Here is a 19339-nt window from a genome sequence, read left to right as displayed (position 1 = left end):
TTCGATCCCTGGTCGGGGAACAGGATCCCGCATGCATGCCGCAACTAAGAAGTCCGCATGCCGCAATTAAAAGGTCCCACATGTTGCAACTAAGACCTAGCACAGCCAAAATAAATAAATAAATGTTTAAAAAATAAATAAATAAACTTGTGATAAAATACCAAAGCTGTGAGCAACTCCGTTTGGTTTTTTTTTTTTTTTTTTTTTTTTACATAATCTCAGGCCAAAGAAATAAAGGGAACAGTGACAGGTCAAGAATAACCTTGGCCATTTAACCTGGTAAAATGTTTTTTAATGGGTAGAAAAGTCAGCCACACACAGACCCCAGATTTCAAAACAACCCCCATCTCACTGTAAAGTGCTTTTTCCCAGTGAGTAAAAAGGTGGCCTCTACTCTCTCAGCCTCTGCAGTATTTTGAGACCATCCTCAACCTAAAATAAAATAACCACAGTTCATCTAAGCAAGTGACCCAGACGAACAATTAAAGCCAGACTCATTTTCATAATTCTCCTAAAACACAAAGATTGGCTGGTTTTATCTATTGATAATATTCCAGCCTTCTTAGAGGAAGAGGAAAATTTCTCTAGTGGATTTTAATGCCCTTGGATGGTTACTTTCCATCTACAAAGTAATGGTGTTCCACGGGTCTCCAGCGAGGGAAGAGTTTATATTCACCTCTTCTCTGCACTTGCCGATATATTTTAAGTTTTCTAAAAACAAACAGCAACCCCACCATAACGCATATAAATTGTATAAATGCAGGAAGACATCTTCAGTAGGTGCTAAAGAACTTTGAGACAAAACCAAAACCAAAACCAAAAAAAAACAAGGGCAGTATTTGCACTTTGCACATAAACTTCTAAATACAAACTGTTTTTTCTTTTATGAACCTCATTTTAAACTTTCTCTGTTCCTTCTATTTTTGAATCCAATTAGACTAACAGTTATATAGACAAGCTGAGATCTTGGGAGGAAGGCCTGGTGGCCAGTGGCTCCGTCCTCCTGTCTTCCGTTAGAAAAAGAACTAGATGAAGCTATTAGTGAAAAATATATTTTTTCATATTTCTGAAATAATGCTGATGGGGAAGAATGGACTTGGAAACCAGAGAGAGCATTTCGATTCATATTCTGCCAACTCTTTTGAAGCAGGAAATCACACTGCTGCTTCACACACGCAGCTTCACAAAGACCTCTACCTCTCTGTCCATTTATTCACAGGCTCCTGTGGGGCTTGGAGAAAGACACGGCTCGGTTTAGGGGGGATTATTAAGACATAGCAAGCTATTCAAATCCTGGATTTCCAAGGAGAGTTTGCTTTTCATCCTGAAAGCAAAATGTGGTATTTGCCGAAACGGCCAAGGGGATGCTGGCAGTTTTGAAAGTGGGTGCACAGCAAAAAGAGTCTGGAGGGCACTTGGTAAAGGCACTCACCGGTCTGCAGAAACACCTACAGAAATCTTCAGATCCAGCTAGAATTTCCAGTGGTTTTAGGTTTTCTCATATCTCTAAAGGTCTGCCTGGCCTGCAGTATCAACACCCTGGCAATCTTGGACCTATATAAGCCCCTGCCCCTCCCACAAATGCGTATACATAGGAGCACACAGGTACATGCAGGCACGCATGCACACAGGTACATGCAAATTAAAAAAGCTTCTGCACAGCAGAGGGAACCATCAACCAAGCAAAAAGGGAATGGGAGAAAATATCTGCAAATAAGGTACCGATAAGGGGTTAATATCCAAATTATTAGAAGAATAATCCAAATGATTAAAGAAATCACACAACTCAGTATCAAAAAAACGGAGAATTCACTTAAGAAATGGGCAGAGGAACCGAGAGACGTTTCTCCAAAGAAGGTATCCAGATGGCCCACAGGTGCATGAAAAGATGCTCAACATTGCTAATCATCAGGGAAATGCAAATCAAACCCGCAATGTGACTGCATAGGGGTGATGGTATCTTGCTGATCTACTCTGTCCTCCCTCCTTACTACGCCTTCTTTAGGGAGATGCGGTACGTCTCACCGCCGATGGGAAGCTCTGCCATGTTTTCATTCCTAGTGTGCTTCTTGCACCAAGCCAAGCACGCATCCCGTGGGAACTGCTGTCATTTGCAAGCTGCTTTCAACAGGCTTCTCATCACTAACGGGGTATCCCTTGCTTCCCACCCCCAAGGCAAGCCCCCTTGACCCCCCCAAACTCTACAAAGTCTCCCTTTCCAGAGGGAGATGCCTGGCTGACTATGACTGATCCTGTAATTGAATTTAGATGCTTCTATTCAGAAATGAATTCCCATTATGCCTGGGCCAAATGTCAAGCATCCAAATGGAGAGAACATTGAAAGTACCTCTGAGAAGGGGCAGGCTTCATTTGAATAATGATGTTGCATTAGCACGTACTTCTCTCTACGTGACGCACGCAGGGCCACCTCCCCACTGGTCACTGTGGAGAGCCATGGAATTTTCCCCTGGCTAACACAAGAGCTCTTCCTACAAGCACTAGCCATCTTTTTAAATAACCTTTGCTGTTGTTGTTGTTAGTGGTGATTTCTGGCCATTTTCACTTATTTTTTATATGTGCATGCATTTTCTAGATATTTCACGAGAAATACCCATTTCCTTTATAATCATGAACACGATTGGTTAAGACAGATGGATATTGCAAAGGATCCAGGACTTTGGGATGAACCACAATTTGGGTCCAGGTCTGGATGGCCGAAGCAGCCTGTGAAATACCCACATTTGGACTTGCTCACGACGCATGTATATTACAGCTGTCATTTCCAGAGTGGCTTTGCACAATCACTGGTGATTTCTCCAGTAACACAAGACACTCCTTCCTATCTCATGGGGACCCATTAGGCCAAGTGCAGCATAGATGAGAGGTAGTGGCTTTTATTTATTTATTTTCTTAGCTTATTTTTTCATTAGTTATCTATTTTATACATATTAGTCTATATACGTGAGAGGTAGTGGCTTTTAAAAGATAACACAAATTTCCTTCTCCTTCTTAGCAGAAAAAATCAAGGGTAAACAAGGTTTTTTTCCCTCTAGGTCACCATGCTCACATTTTCAGGGTAATGTCTTAGAGGCTCTTATAGGAAGACTCGATTCTATATACCCACTGCGATGTCTTTTATTTTTACATCAAATGATTTGGGTCTGGTGGCTTCATTTTCCAGTTAATTTTTTTACAAATCAAGCTTTACCAGCCTCACTTTTCCACCCCAATTATAACACTCACAAGAGGTCACTTGTACCCTGTCCTCTCTCTCTCTCTCTCACACACACACACACACACACACACACACACACACACACACACACACGGACAAGAGATACAGGAAGAGTGTACTGGAAGCTGGCTTCAACATTCCCACGCATGAACAATGATTAGAAGAGGCTGATGGTGCCCTGTTGTGAATCCCTGGGTCATCAGCCATTGAGCCTTGGATGACTATTGTAGGACCTTCCTTCCAACCCCTGCTCCTTAAAATTCCATTTCTTAGATTGGGTCGTCAGATATGCAAGCTCTACCCTTGAGGTTATGTGAGCTAGCTGTGAGCACAGGCTGAACAAAAGGTTCCATAAACTGACTCACGTAGAATAAGACATCCCCCTAATAAGAGAGCCAAGGCAGGAGGGAGGACCATTGTTAAGATAAGAGGGTTGTCTCTTGTACTGTTGGTGGGAATGTACATTTGTGCAGCCACTGTGGAGAACAGTATGGAGATTCCTTAAAAACTAAAAATAGAACTACCATACGACATGCCACTCCTGGGCATATATCCGGAGAAAAGTCTAATTCAAAAAGTTACATGCACCCCAATGGTTATAGCAGTACTAGTCACAAGAGCCAAGACATGGAAGCAACCCAAGTGTCTATCAACAGATGAATGGATAAAGAAGCTGTGGTACATATATACAGTGGAATATTACTCAGCCATAAAAAGAATGAAATAGTGCCATTTGCAGCAACATGGATGGACCTAGAGATTATCATACTAAGTGAAGTAAGTCAGACAGAGAAAGACAAATACCATATGATATCACTCGTACGTGGAATCCAAAAAAAGTGATACGGATGAACTTATTTACAAAACAGAAATAGACCCACAGACATAGAAATCAAACTTACGGTTACCAAAGGGGTAAGGGTGTGGGAGGATAAATTAGGAGTTTGGGATTAACAGATACACACTACTATGTATAAAATAGATAACCAACAGGGACCTACTGTATAGCACAGGGAGCTATATTCAGTATCTGTAATAACCTATAAGGGAAAAGAATCTGAAAAATAATATATATATAACTGAATGACTTTGTTGTACACCTGAAACTAATACAACTTACTGAAAATCAACTATACTTCAATTTAAAAAAGAGGGTTGCATCTGAAAGGCAGTGTCAGAATAATAATAGCCACCATTTTTGGAGTAGTCATGGTATACTTGGCGCTCTCCTAAACTCTACCTTTCATATTAAAATTTGTATTATAAAATGATTTGATATTACAGAATAATAATAAGAGACCAATGTACAGAACACATAAATTTAAGATGTTAGTTTTGCGTTTTTGCTTAAGTTCTCTTTTCAATAAATAAAGCATTACTGATTCAGCTTAAAAATTAAAAAGCTTAAAAATCTTAATTCCTCTCTCCTGTCCCTTGATCACTGGTGTCATTCATATTACTTATATTTAAGCATACATAATCGAATACATTGTTGCTACTATTATTTTGAACAGACTGTTATCTGTTAGATCAATTAAGAATAAGAAAAATAAAAATTTTTATTATGCCTTCAAAAAGGTTTATTTCTTAGAGATGAAATGGCTCGACAGAGACCATGATGGGCCATTCTAGCCCAATATCCATCTCAGTAGATTCCATCTTTTTTTTTTTTAAGATTTATTTTTTAAAGTTTATTTACTTATTTTGGCTGTGCCGGGTCTTATGCAGCACGCGGGATCTTTGTCGCAGCATGCAGGATTTTTTAGTTGCGGCATGCAGACTCTTAGTTGCGGCATGTGGGATCTAGTTCCCTGACCAGGGATCGAACACGGGCCCCCTGCATTGGGAGTGCAGAGTAAGTGCATTGGGACCACCAGGGAAGTGCCCAGATGCCATCTTAATAAATAAAAATGGTTTCAAATCTGCCTACTCTCAAATTCTTGCTTTGCTTCACACCATTCCTGTAGTTCATCTAGTAGCATTTTATATTTTATAAGTTATCCAAGAATCCTGCAATATGCAATTTCTTTCTTCTTTGCCACTGATTTCCAGTCCCCGTGTTTTTCCTAAAAACGACTTCTTGGTCTTAGAGCAGCTGTTTCCTCTTATGATGTGTGTGTCTGTGCATGTGTACCTCTCTCTGTGCTCATCCTGTGAATCTTTTGTCTCTGCCAGAAAAACTGCTGTGAATATTTTACTGGTCATCATATAGATGAAACTGTACATACTGTTAGATGGAAATATTATTCTATTTCTTTCTTTTTACTTTTATTCAGGCATATGGCAAGCCTCCACTGAGGCTGTTTCCTAGGCAATTTCCTTTCTGTGCACACCAATACTTTTTTTAGATTTCGGATTGGATGTAAAAGAATGATGCCCACACAACGCTTGTATAAATAGAGCTAAAAGTAGTTTAACTGAGAGATTCGACCCTCAGAAATGAACCCCATTTGTTCCCCAGGAAGTTAGCGCTACCAGTGGGAAAAAATAAACATGTTTATGATTCTCTACATTTCCCCAAAATTCATGTTAAAAAAAGCTGCATGTAAAACTTATTTGTTGGGCTCCCCTGGTGGCGCAGTGGTTGAGAATCTGCCTGCCAATGCAGGGGACACGGGTTCGAGCCCTGGTCTGGGAAGATCCCACATGCCGCGGAGCAACTGGGCCCGTGCGCCACAACTACTGAGCCTGCGCGTCTGGAGCCTGTGCTCCGCAACAAGAGAGGCCGCGATAGTGAGAGGCCCGCGCACCGCGATGAAGAGTGGCCCCCGCTTGCCGCAACTAGAGAAAGCCCTCGCACAGAAACGAAGACCCAACACAGCCATAAATAAATAAATAAACAAATATTTTAAAAAAAAACTTATTTGTTAAATAGCCCTCTTTTATTGACACTCATTTATTAAATAAAACCTCTTGTCCATTTCAGATATGAGATATTTCAATAAGGGAAAGTAGGAAAGATAAAGTAGGGATAAGAGTAAAGGTACCACCCCTGAACAATGAAGTGAGGAAAATGGGGAAAACCAACATCCAGCATGGATTCCCAGTAAAAGACACAACATGCCAAATCCCAGAGAATTAAACTTACACGCCAATCAAACAGACCTTGAAGAAAAGACTGATCCCCCCACCCCCGCTCATGTTTCTAAAACAATCCAGAAGCCAAAGAAACTAGCTTTTGATGCACACACAGCACAGAGACTGGTGGGGTGGAATGAGGAGCCGAGGGCACAAAATTTAATGAGGGCCCCACTCTCAGTGTTGTGCAGTGCACGCCCCTGGCATCCAGCCGGACCTCAGTCCCAGCCCTTTGCATAAGTGCATCAAAGCAAGAGCAGAGTCACTACAGTGAGATCCCACCTCACACTGGTCAGAATGGCCATCATCAAAAAGTCTACAAATAATAAATGCTGGAGAGGGTGTGGAGAAAAGGGAACCATCCTACACTGTTGGTGGGAATGTAAATTGGTGCAGCCACTATGGAGAACAGTATGGAGGTTCCTTAAAAAACTAAAAATAGAACTACTATAGGACCCAGCAATCCCACTCCTGAGCCTATATCTGGAGAAAACCTTAATTCGAAAAGATACATGCACCCCTATGTTCACAGCAGCGCTATTTACAATAGCCAAGACATGGAAACAACCTAAATGTCCATCGACAGAGGAATGGGTAAGGAAGATGTGGTACATATACACAATGGAATATTACTCAGCCATAAAAAAGAATGAAATAATGCCATTTGCAGCAACATGGATGGACCTAGTGAAGTCAGACAGAGAAAGACAAATATCACATGATATCACTTATATGTGGAATCTAAAAAAAATGATACAAATGGATTTATTTACAAAACAGAAACAGACTCACAGACATAGAGAACAGACTTATGGTTACCAAAGGGGAAAGGGTGGGGAGGAATAAATTAGGAGTTTAGGATTAACAGATACACACTACTATATATAAAATAGATAACCAACAAAGACCTACTCTATAGCACAGGGAACTATATTCAATATCTTGTAATAAACTATAATGGAAAAGAATCTGACAAAGAATATATACAGATGTATAACTGAATCACTTTGCTGTACACCTGAAACTAACACAAGATTGTAAATCAACTATTCTCCAATAAAAATAAATATTTTTTTAAAAAAGAGCAGAGCTCCCTGTTAACAAAGGTGGCTACCTTCTGTTACCTTTTACACCTATCTGCTCTCAGGCCACAAACAAGGGCCGATCACTGAACTTTACAAAGGACTCAGAATTCAAAAATCAACTCGCAAATCCAAGGCTGTTCACCCAGAGATAATGAGTAACATCCATGAATTCTTGGTTCATTGGATTAGCCCTGAGCTGGTCCCAGGAAGTGTGCAAAAACATTGTCCTATGAGGTTCCCAGGACCCCCTTGTAGCTTATCTGGGGGCACATCCTGGCTTCAGACCCAGCTGCCTTTGCTCTCCCTGATGCCTGCTTCGAAAGGGATCCCGCCAGACCTCCACAAACGAAGCTTTGTTAACTCATCCCCTATTGCTGATCAGACACACGGCTCCACCACTCAAAAAGCAGAAGGCATAAAGGTGAATACAAACATGAGAAAGGAGTTTACATCTGGTCCTGCAGCCTCTCCACGTAGTCCCTAAAGCCCTGGGACGCCCCCAGCCCCATATCTGGGCAGACCCACTGGATGCTGTCATCACTGTCAAACAGGATGGAGTTGGTGTACGGGCCGCCGTCCTCCGGGAGGATGGTGGTGTAGGACGTAAACTTGACCCTCCTCCTCTTGGGGCCGGACGAACCCAGAGGTTCGTTTTTCACGTCTTTCTCATAGACATAGTCAGAAGGTCTGAGCAGCTGACTAGGGAAAGTCTTCTGGGAACCGCCGTTCAGAAGGAAGTTCCTCTCCTCGGGCTGCAGCCCCCTGTCGATCATGGTCGTGCACTCCTCCGACGGGAGGGTCACGTCCACCGGGTTCTCCAAAAGCTCCACGTCGTTCCCCAGCCAGACATTGTCGTGGCAATGGGGGATGTCGCCTTGCTCACTCACGGCGAATCTTCTGTGTCTGTATTTCCATTTCATAAATGTCATCCATTATCCTGGCATAAATAATGTGATATAACCCCTCGGGTATGAGGAACAAATTTGTATACTTTCCTGAATGCAGTCCTGTGTATATGAACTAACTGAATGTCATAAAGCAGAATTTCACTTTGAATCTTCCAGAAAGAGTTTAAAAGATCATGTGATGCCTCTGAATCACTTTTGGGCACAGGTCATCAGGCTCCTGCTCGAGATACTACCACTTCAGGCACCCTTTATTAGGAAGACAGGCTCGTTTGAAGCATCTGAGAAAAGATGTATCGTATTATGGGGACAGGTGTGCTTGAAAGACGCAAGGACCTTGGTATAATTGAAATGAATTTGCTACAGGCTTAACCGTGGAGCAGAGGTTTCAAGTTGTCTATAATTAATATCAGCCAACAGATATTTGGTGCCTGTTAGCCATACTTGTTTAAATAACAGAAATAGAGTTTTCAAGTATCAATGATTACTTATTTTAGAAAAAGGAAGACGTGTGAGCCTTTGGTTGTGGTCTGAGGCAGTTCCCCTCTCACAGATAACCTGCCATAACGTGGTATTTGGACACGTCGTCAGTTTGTAAAACCATATAAGGAGGAAATTTGTCCAACCCACTGAGTACTTTTCTCAGAGACAGGACAGACTAGATAAGAAGCAGGAAGAAGCTTCAAGAATCACCAGTCCCAGCTACAAGTGCTCTCTCTACGGATCTCCTTTGCAGGATGTGACAGAGAGAAAAGTGGTCTCAGTTGGCCGGGGACGAAAGGACTCTGGACTCTTACCTGCTGTGGGGCTTGAAGAACGCCCTGGGCAGCCGCTGTTGAGATGACGGCTCTTTTGTCCGACCTGTGAGGCTGCAGGGAAAGAGACAAGCAGGCCACCAACTGCACGCCCAGGTCCACGATGGTGACACGGTCATCCAGGACGGTCACCGTCTTCTCAGCCAGGATGGAGTCAGAGAGAGGCGACAGCACCAGCAGGGTCAGCGAGAAAGCTCAGGTCTCTGTCCCTCACAAGACTAATGAGGAAAAAAGGAACGAAAAAGGTAAAATGCCTACAGAAGTAAATGGAGGTTTAAAATCAGGGGCTACGTGCTCATGGTCATCAAGTAGTTAACTTCTTCCATTTGGTGGGGGTTTTAACATCTGTGAAACAACTCAGGAAATGTGCATCTGTTATCTAGGTACTTCAGGGAGGAACTAAAGATTCTGTGACTGCCAGATGGCCAATTTACTGCTTAAATTCTTCCCAGTTCTCCTGTCCCCAATGCGATTTTTGTCACTACATGTTCATATCCTTTCAATCATTAATTCCTGAGCCAGGCTTTTGTAACTCAAGGGAGGCCCGGGAGACTGCTGCTTTCCTGCAACAAGAGGCAGGCAAAGGATATGGGGGAGCGGTCTGTCCTGGGAAGGCCCCATAGCGTCCCGCTCGGTTACAGACACACGCCACGGCTCGCTGGTACTGCAGCGAGCACCGCCTCCCCTCCTCCTTCTCGTCCTCCTCCTCATCACTCTCCTGGTGGTCTTGGGAATCAAACAAAACCAGAGCGAGAGTAATCATCATTAAAGATGTCTTAAATATCTTCAATTTTCCAGTGACTGGGGGATGGTACAGAGTAAAATGACAGGACTGGGATCCTCTCCTGGTCAGACAGGCCCATCACTGATTCATTTACCAATCTCGTCAGCCATCAGGTACTAGGGTGGTGTTTATTTTGTGCCAGAATTGCTGCTTCCTGCCCGGAACCCTGAAGACAAAGACATTGTCTCTTCCCTTCAATTTGGTTTCGCTGAAGTGGAAGATACAGCCCCAGACAGCCCGTTATGGGATGAAGAGGATGAGTCCGTGGTCCCCAAACTTTGCCGAGGGAGCCTGCTAGCATCCCACTGCCCGGTTTCAGCCATCGGCACTTCACTCAGGACGTCTTGGGGTGAGAGCCAGGAATCCATTGATTTTTAAAGAGCACCTGGGGCGCTTCCCTGGTGGCACAGTGGTTAAGAATCTGCCTGCTAATGCAGGGGCCCTGGGTTTGAGCCCTGGTCCAGGAAGATCCCACATGCCGTGGAGCAACGAAGCCCGTGCGCCACAATTACTGAGCCTGCGCTCTAGAGCCCACGAGCCACAACTACTGAGCCCGCGCACCTAAAGCCCGTGCTCCACAACAAGAGAAGCCACCGCGATGAGAAGCCCGTGCACTGCCACAAAGAGTAGCTCCCGCTCGCTGCCACTAGAGAAAGCCCGCGTGCAGCAACGAAGACCCAACGCAGCCAAAAATAAATAAATAAAATAAATAAATTTAAAGAGCCCCTGGTGTTGCCAGTGTGTAATAAACCTTGGGAGCCACTGGTTTGAGCTCCAGAATGAAACAAACCCAGCTCCATGGTCGGATCCACCCTGACTCAGATAAAGGGCATGAGTACCCCATCTTCATGTGAAATCGGGAGGTGCCCACCTCTCACGTGGCTTTTGTAGCACTGAGGAAAATACAAACTAACATGTGCAGTGTGTCTGGCCTGAGGCCAGCACAGAGCCCTCAACAGTATTTCAGAGTGACGGTTATTAAGGACGCAAGGAGGGATTTCACGGGGTTCAGCACAGACTCTGCAGGACACAGAGAAAGGATGATTCACAGGACCTTAGGGAAACAGTTGAGGGGGAAGGGCTTGTTAGCAATGACAAAACCCCCGTGTCACCTCTATGGCTCTGAACTGAGGACAAAAGACCAAAGATTACAACAAAAGATACTCCCATGGCTCTTATGGCTTAAATTCTAAGTCTGGGGAGATGGGAGCCAGAACAATGGATGACAACTAAATTATCTATTTATTATAAATCACGATGTCACACGCAGCCTGTAACATGTCATCAGCTCTTGGGGGGAATAGTCCCTGCTACATCATTGTTATTATGTCCTACATAGACCCAATTTCTAATCTTGGGGCTATTTCCGGTTGCCCTCTGTCTCACAGAGGGCATCGGGACCCCCACTAGCGCCCACAGCCTTGACAACCCTCCGTCACCAAGCAGAACTCTGTTCTCTTCTATCTTTTTATTTATTTTTTTTAATTAATGTTTATTGGAGTATAATTGATTTACAATGTTGTGTTAGTTTCTGCTGTACAGCAAAGTGAATCAGTTATGCATACACATATATCCACTCTTTTTTAGATTCTATTCCCATATACGTCATTACAGAGTATTGGGTAGAAGAAGCCTATGAAAAGATGCTCAACATCACTAATTATTAGAGAAATGCAAATCAAAACCACAATGAAGTCCCTCCTTACACCAGTCAGAATGGCCATCATTAAAAAGTCTATAAATAATAATGCTGGAGAAGGTGTGGAGAAAAAGGAACCCTCTTGCACTGTTGGTGGGAATGTAAATTGATAACAGCCACTATGAAGAACAGTATGGAGGTTCCTTAAAAAACTAAAAATAGAATTACCATACGACCCAGCAATCCCACTCCTGGGCTTATATCTGCAGAAGACCATAACCCGAAAAGAGACATGCACCCCAGTGTTCACTGCAGCGCTATTCACACTAGCCAGGACGTGGAAGCATCCTTCCATCTTTCTAAATCTGTGCCTCTGCCCAGCAGCGAGGTGAGCACGGCGGCCCTTCCCCCGAAGCCTGTCTTCTCCAGTAACAGCGTCCACTTAAGAGGCTGTTAGACTCCATGAACATAAACGTCCTTCTCTTTAATTCACTTCCTGTTTATGCAACAGGATGGGCGCTTTATCTTCTCGTTTCAGCCTCTCTTCTGCCTCAAAATCAGATACTCAGCCACAGGCAGTTATCAGCACTCATGATGTTCCCATGCTGGGGAATTCATCGCCTCCAAACTGCTTGATTCTCGGAGCTGATAACTATTTTGAAAGTCAAAGCAAAACAATAACAACAAAAATCACTTATTTATGATGGTACTGGGGAAAGTTTCCTTCTTCTTTTTCTCCCCCTCAGGGTGTTTATACTATATGTCTCTTTATAGACTCTGCAACACCCATTGTAGAAAAGAAATATTATAAAAGCAAATTTATGTCGCTGTAATTTGTTTTGTGACAATGTTACGGAAAGGGCTCAGGGCAGGCTGTTCCAAAATGTGCCAAAGTGGCATATTGATTATTTTGAAATAAAGTTACTTGAGGAACAGCTGGTGCAAGAAGGATGCTCTGACCCTTTCTTCTGTCTCTCCCTGAAAGCAGGAACTAAATCTCCCACGTGAAAGGTACCTTCCCTTTACCAGGAGATAGAAAGACATCCTTATCACCAAAGAGGAGGAAATCAGGGCTGTATAAACAAACCTTGTTACTTCTTCACTAATTACTACCCCAAGCCCAAATTTCTTTGTCTTGTCAATTCTTCACAAATGTGTTTCTCTGTCTAAAAAGTGTGAAAGCTACCTGCTCTGGACACTTCTTTGAGCCTCATATTTCTATGAACTCCCATCCGCACAAAATTAAAATTTTATTTTCTCTGTCTCATGCCCATTTAATTTTTAGGGCAGCCAGAAGAACCCAAAAGGGTAGGGGGAAATTTTACCCCTGCCGACACAATCAAGCATTTGTAAGCACGCTGCTCTAACCTGGGCCACCTTGTTTCTTTATAATATGTCTTTCTTTCTTTTCTTTTCTTTTCTTTTCTTTCCTTTCCTTCCTTTCTTTCTTTCTTTCTTCCTTCCTTCCTTCCTTCCTTCCTTCCTTCCTTCCTTCCTTCCTTCCTTCCTTCCTTCCTTCCTTTCTCTCTCTCTCTCTCTCTCTCTTTCCTTCCTTCTTTCCTTCCTTCCTTCCTTCCTTCCTTCCTTCCTTCCTTCCTTTCTTTCTTTCTTTCTGGCTGTGTTGGGTCTTCGTTTCTGTGCGAGGGCTTTTCTCTAGTTGCGGCAAGCGGGGGCCACTCTTCATTGCGGTGCGCGGGCCTTTCACTGTCGTGACCTCTCTCGTTGCGGAGCACAGGCTCCAGACGCGCAGGCTCAGTAGTTGTGGCTCACGGGCCCAGTTGCTCCGCGGCATGTGGGATCTTCCCAGACCAGGGCTCGAACCCGTGTCCCCTGCATTGGCAGGCAGATTCTCAACCACTGCGTCACCAGGGAAGCCCCCACCTTGTTTCTTGATGAAGTTTTTGAATGAAGTAAACCCAGGAGAACATTTTCTAAAGAAAAAGCAGCCCGGTTATGAATAGTATTGACCACTCACTCCTATTTTACGGCAGTGATGACACATTATTCTAGAATTTGTGTTGTACCTTATTTTTCCCCAAAACTGGGAAATTCTTTACCACTGGTCCACACTGATACTTGGCTGCAAGGGACACTGCTGTGTTTCCTTGTGTCTGTGCCGGTGTGATTCGGTGTTTCTGGTTCTCTTTGTGGCATAAAGAATGATTGATTACGAAGACCATAGGGACTTCCCTGGTGGCACAGTGGTTTACAATCCTCCTGCCAATGCACGGGACACAGGTTCGAGCCCTGGTCCAGGAAGATGCCACATGCCGCGGAGCAACTAAGCCCGTGAGCCACAACTACTGAACCTGCATGCCACAACTACTGAATCTAGAGTAGTTAGAGCCCGTGCTCTGCAACAAGAGAATCCACCGCAATGAGAAGCCCGTGCACCGCAACGAAGAGTAGCCCCCGCCCGCCGCAACTAGAGAAAGCCCGCGTGCAGCAACGAAGACCCAACGCAGCCAAAAATAAATTAATTAATTAAAAAAAAAAAAAAAAGAAGACCATAGTCTGGACAGAAACAAAGGGCAGTGCTCAGAGGTGCTTGGGGAGTTCATAGCCCACATGTCCTTGGACATGACCTCAGGGAACTTTTTATCCCCTACTGATTCAATGCAAGCCAGCAAACTGGGGAAACAGAGCCCACAGAACTTTACAGTTTGCAATACTATTAGAAAAAATGCAGCAGAGACTGTAGGTTTCCCCACCATCCATAGACCCTGGTAACTGTGGACAAGCTCTCTAGTTGGGGGTCGCCTTTCGTAGACACCGTTCCATCCAGGCATGGCCAAGTGACTATTCTCACCAATAGAATTCGAGAAAAAAGAGAAGCCATTTCTAGGGCGAGGTTTAAAAAAAGTGTACATGCCTCTCCTACTCACTTTTCCCATCCAGCAGCCAACAGAGAGATTCTGGGTCCCTGAACTACTAAATGAACAAGAGTCAACTGTCAAACACAAGTACCCACCAGGGAGAGCCGTGTGAGTGAGAAATATACCTACTCTGTTGGAGCTGTTATGCATTCATTTCATCAGATTGTACTGAGCATTGTGTTATGTACTATATACACATATGCAGTTGAACCTTGACCAACGAGGGGGCTGGAGCACCTACCCCCGTGCAGCCCAAAATCCGCGTCGAACTTTTGACTTCTCCAAAACTTAACTACTAAAGAGCCTACTGTTGACTGGAAGCTTTACTGATAACAAACAGTTGATGAACACATATTTTGTATGTTATATGTATATATACAGTATTCTTCCAATAAAGTAAGCTAGAGAAACAAAATGTTATCAAGAAAATCATAAGGAAGAGAAAATACACTTGCAGTACTGTACTGTATTTAGCAGCATTGTAAGTTCATGTCCTCTGTTTAGAAGATGAAATATTTGTCAGTACCTACATAAATATTTTCTTATATGATACAAAACGCTATAGATGTTACACGTATTACTAACACTAGACATCAAAAATGAAAAGATAATGTGAAAAAGAAATCCATACTTATTTACATGTATAAGGATTCATACACCGATAGCAAAGAAGCAGTAATATGATTGCTTTATGGTCGGCTAGCCTCTACCCCAATAGATAAATCATTACAAAATTTTTACGGCATACATATTACAGTCATATTCATAATACAGTATTGGAAACTTTGTTACATTTTTTTAATAAACCACTTAACCTGTGATAATAGGCTGATTGGTAGTTTCTCCAATTATAAGAGAGAGAGGCATACTGTACGGTAATGTAATCCTTTGAAAGCAAAGTTACACAACAGTAAGAAAACCAACACATTATTAGTTCTATGTTAAATATCACTCCCTTTATGCCTACATAAGAACAGACTAGTATCTACATATGTTTTATCCATTCATGACATACCTTTTTCTTAATTTTCTCGATATTACTGGACTACATGTTTTGTCTGCAAGCTTTTCCAAATTGTCACAAATCTCCGAAAAATTTTCCAACATATTTATTGAAAAAAAATCCACGAATGAGTGGACCCTCGCAGTCCAAACCCATGTTGTTCAAGGGTCAGAAGTATATGTAGTATGTATGTGTAGTGTATATATATATATAGTAATGATATATAATATATAATAATATATATTGTAGATAGATAATATACTACATAGTAACATGTATAATTCTTATGTATGTTTAATGGATTATAGTGCAGTTCATGTATATTTTCTATGCATGTAATATATAAGTATTTCATATTTATAGGCATTATATAAGCATTTTATGTAAATATTTATGTTATATATATAATTTGTATGTACGTTTAATGGATTATTGTGTATTTCATGTATATTTCATTTATATACAATATAAATATTTTATATTTATATGCATATATGTGTCACATAAATGCACTCTATACGTAGCATATATATGTGTATATATATATACATTTAGTGCCTGGATTATTAGAACAACAACATGGAGCAGTATTATCATTCCCAGCTGCATACGGGGAAACTGAGGAATAGGAGGGTTAAGTACCTGTCTAGGGTCACTGAGCTCTAAGGGGCAGAACCAGGATAAGCACTCAGCAGGCCAACTCCAGCACCACCCTCTTCACAGTTACACCACCGTCAGTAAACGTGTGCTGACTTTTACAAGTAGTAAAAGGAAAACGATAGAAGAAAGGGCCAGTGGGGCCACGGGGAATGAATGTATGGAACTATGAAGCTGCCCCCAATGCCACACCTGCACTAATGCTTTACATGCGTTGCTTATTTAATGGTAGTAACCACCCTATGAGGCCAGTGCTATGGCAGCTCCTATCTTCAGATATTAAAACTTAACCCAGAGGAGTTAAATAACATTCTCAAGTCAAGTTGCTAGTGGTCGGCAGAGCCTGGCTCCTGGTCCAGGCCGTCACGACCGCATTCCGGCCTTCTCTCGCCACGAGTGGGTGGCACATCAGAGCCATCGGACCCCAAGCCCAGGCTGCTGTCACGCCCTGTGGATGCTGCTTCCCTGGGGCCTGGGTCCCACCTTCACAAAGCGTCCTGGGCCCACAGAGGACGGGTCCCACCATCCTCTCTCTGGTTCCTCACCTTCTGTCCGAGGCCCCCTGGGATCCTCCATCCTTTGATCTGACCCAGCTCCATGTCTGAGATCTCAACCTGCAGGGGGAGTCTAGGCGCCCACACGGTGACCTCTAACTGGCGGGTGAAGTTCACAGTCATGTCCACTCTGCTTTTCATCTCCTTCCCATGACAAGAATGGAATCACAGCCTTAGGAAAGGAGGGCATCTTGAGATGTCTCCGCAGAAACAAAACAAACAAAAAACACAAGCGAAAATCCACAACAATGATGGTTCGTGAAACTACGATGGCTCTGATTTACTGGACATCAAGACAGCTGGAGAAGCGGACTTGTGTCTAACATGTTCTCATGGACTAGTTAGTGACAAATGACGATAAATACATTCCAGAAAGAGCATGTTGTCCTAATCAATCATGACTCACAAAACTGTAGGCCTCACTTAATGGAAGTACTTAATCTCTTTAGCCTCTATGTGTGTGCATGTGTGTATGTGTGTATATATGTGTGTGTATGTGTGTGTATGCATGTGTGTGTATGTTTGTGTGTATGCCTGTGTGTATGTCTGTGTGTATGTGTTCCTTACCAGATGTACTCAGTCCTCCATAAATTAAATCTCAGGTGCATTCAGATTTTATGCTTGGGCCATTTCTGACAATTCCTAAGTGTTGACCACATGGAACTAAGAAATAGTTTTATGCCAACCACAAACAGGATCTTTTAACAAATTTAAACAGTAGAGTTTTGTGACAGATTGAAATTCTACTGGGTGAAGTGCTCAACAAAGGCTTTGAAAAAAAGAGTGTAGGTACTTTTAACTCCTTGAAACTGTAATTTTGCAGCATGAAAGTGATGGATAACATTTTCATTATGGCCTTGGTCTTCAGCCTTCTGACAGCCATCTAATTAGCAAGTTAAGAATGAAAGAAGTAAGGCCCTGTTTTACGTCACATCTTCTTGTTGAACAAACACCACTCTTTATGACTTTCTTTCCTAGGCCCTCAAGGATGGAGGAGAAGCATAAACAATTATAACTTCCTGTGAAAAAGATGCCAGATCCAAGAAAAGTTCTCCCCAGAATCACAAGCAAAAATGGGTCCCCCAACCTCATTTTTCAAAAACAGAAATGGAGGCCCAGCACATGACAAGGCTGGATCCAGATGCCCAACTACTTTTGGGGACAATGTCAGATTTGGGCTGTTCACAGGACTCCCCGTTGCCATGAACCTGCCATTATTCCAAATCTCTTTAAAGCTCGCAAAACCTTTAACGGACACGTAAGGTCCAGTATATTCCCTAGACTAGGCAGTTTGTCTGTTTTGGTCACTGGTGTATCCCAGGCACGTCAAAAAATGCCTAGCACCTAGTAGGCGCTTCACAAACGTTTACTGAATGATGAGTTTTAAGGAAAGATACAGAAGAAAATGATTGTCAGAAGATGGAATACAGCAGACACAAGAACACTGGTGAGAAAACAGAGTAGGTGGTCCATTCAAATGCTCTCTTTGTGTATCTTCCTCTCCTATTTCAGCGCTAATCCCAGGTATTCCAATGTTCCTACTTAACCAAGACCTGGAGATGGTCTGATGAAGGCATCTACCCACAGCACCCATCTGTGAGTCCTATACCTTTGTTTGCTCTGCCAGGATCAGAGACTGAGCTGCCCCAATCCCTTTACTTTCTGCTTCTTTACTCTGGTATCTCCTTTGAGACTCAGATTCACTAAAATAATATGAAGATTAAAGTTTTTAAGACAAAAACAGTCAAGGAACGTTTAGTAAAGAGAAAATACAAAACGTTTTCAATTGTACCGAAAGATACCTAATTTTATTTCTATTCAAAAACATGCCAATCAAACATGATGGAGAGACCATTTCCGAGATTTATAAACTGTGTGTTAATAATCCAGGTTAGTATAAGCGGTGGTGTGCTAATCCTGGCTCTTCTTGGTTCCTAAGAGGCAATAGTTAAATTCTCAGAAATAATATAACTTGCAGGATTCCCCTAAAGCAAAGGAATTCATGTCAGCTTCTGAAGTGTTAACTTGTTTATTTTGCAATGGAATATTCCACAAGCCATAACTAAATCCTTTAAAGTATTTGGTACTTAAATAGTAATCTCCAGACATTTAAAATAAAAAATATATATACTAGTTTGTTTTAATTTTATATATATTATATAAAATTATATATATATATAATTATATAAAGTATAGATATAAGTATAGATATATAGATCATATATATATTATATATTATATCTATCTAATATTATATATCTATATCTATATCTGATATAGATATATATATATATATATTATAGATATATATTATATCTATAATTATATAAATAAATAATTATATTCTTGAGAGCATTCAGCAGCTACTGAATATATTTATTTGTGATTTGTTTTAATTATGTATATTATAATTATATATAATTATAGGTATACTATATATTATATGTATACTAAAATTATATAAATAATTATAGGTTCTTAAGAACATTAACAAAGGCCACTGAGGAGACAATTTAGCCTCCTTCTTAGTAAAAGGACATCAATAAGGACAAAATGTTTGGGGAAGCACAGGCTGTATGCCATCCTGCTTTTGCGGTTGTCATTGTACTACAGCATCCCACAGCCAATGCATCCTGGTCCAGCCATTTAGCATCACAAGACTGTTAAGAGGGAGCAGAGAGAGGCCTTTTGATAGCTGTTCATACCTC

The sequence above is a fragment of the Balaenoptera physalus genome (assembly GCF_965194825.1).
Source record: "Balaenoptera physalus genome assembly, chromosome: 12".
In the NCBI taxonomy this organism is placed as follows: Eukaryota; Metazoa; Chordata; class Mammalia; order Artiodactyla; family Balaenopteridae; genus Balaenoptera; species Balaenoptera physalus.
This window is presented reverse-complemented; position numbering follows the sequence as displayed.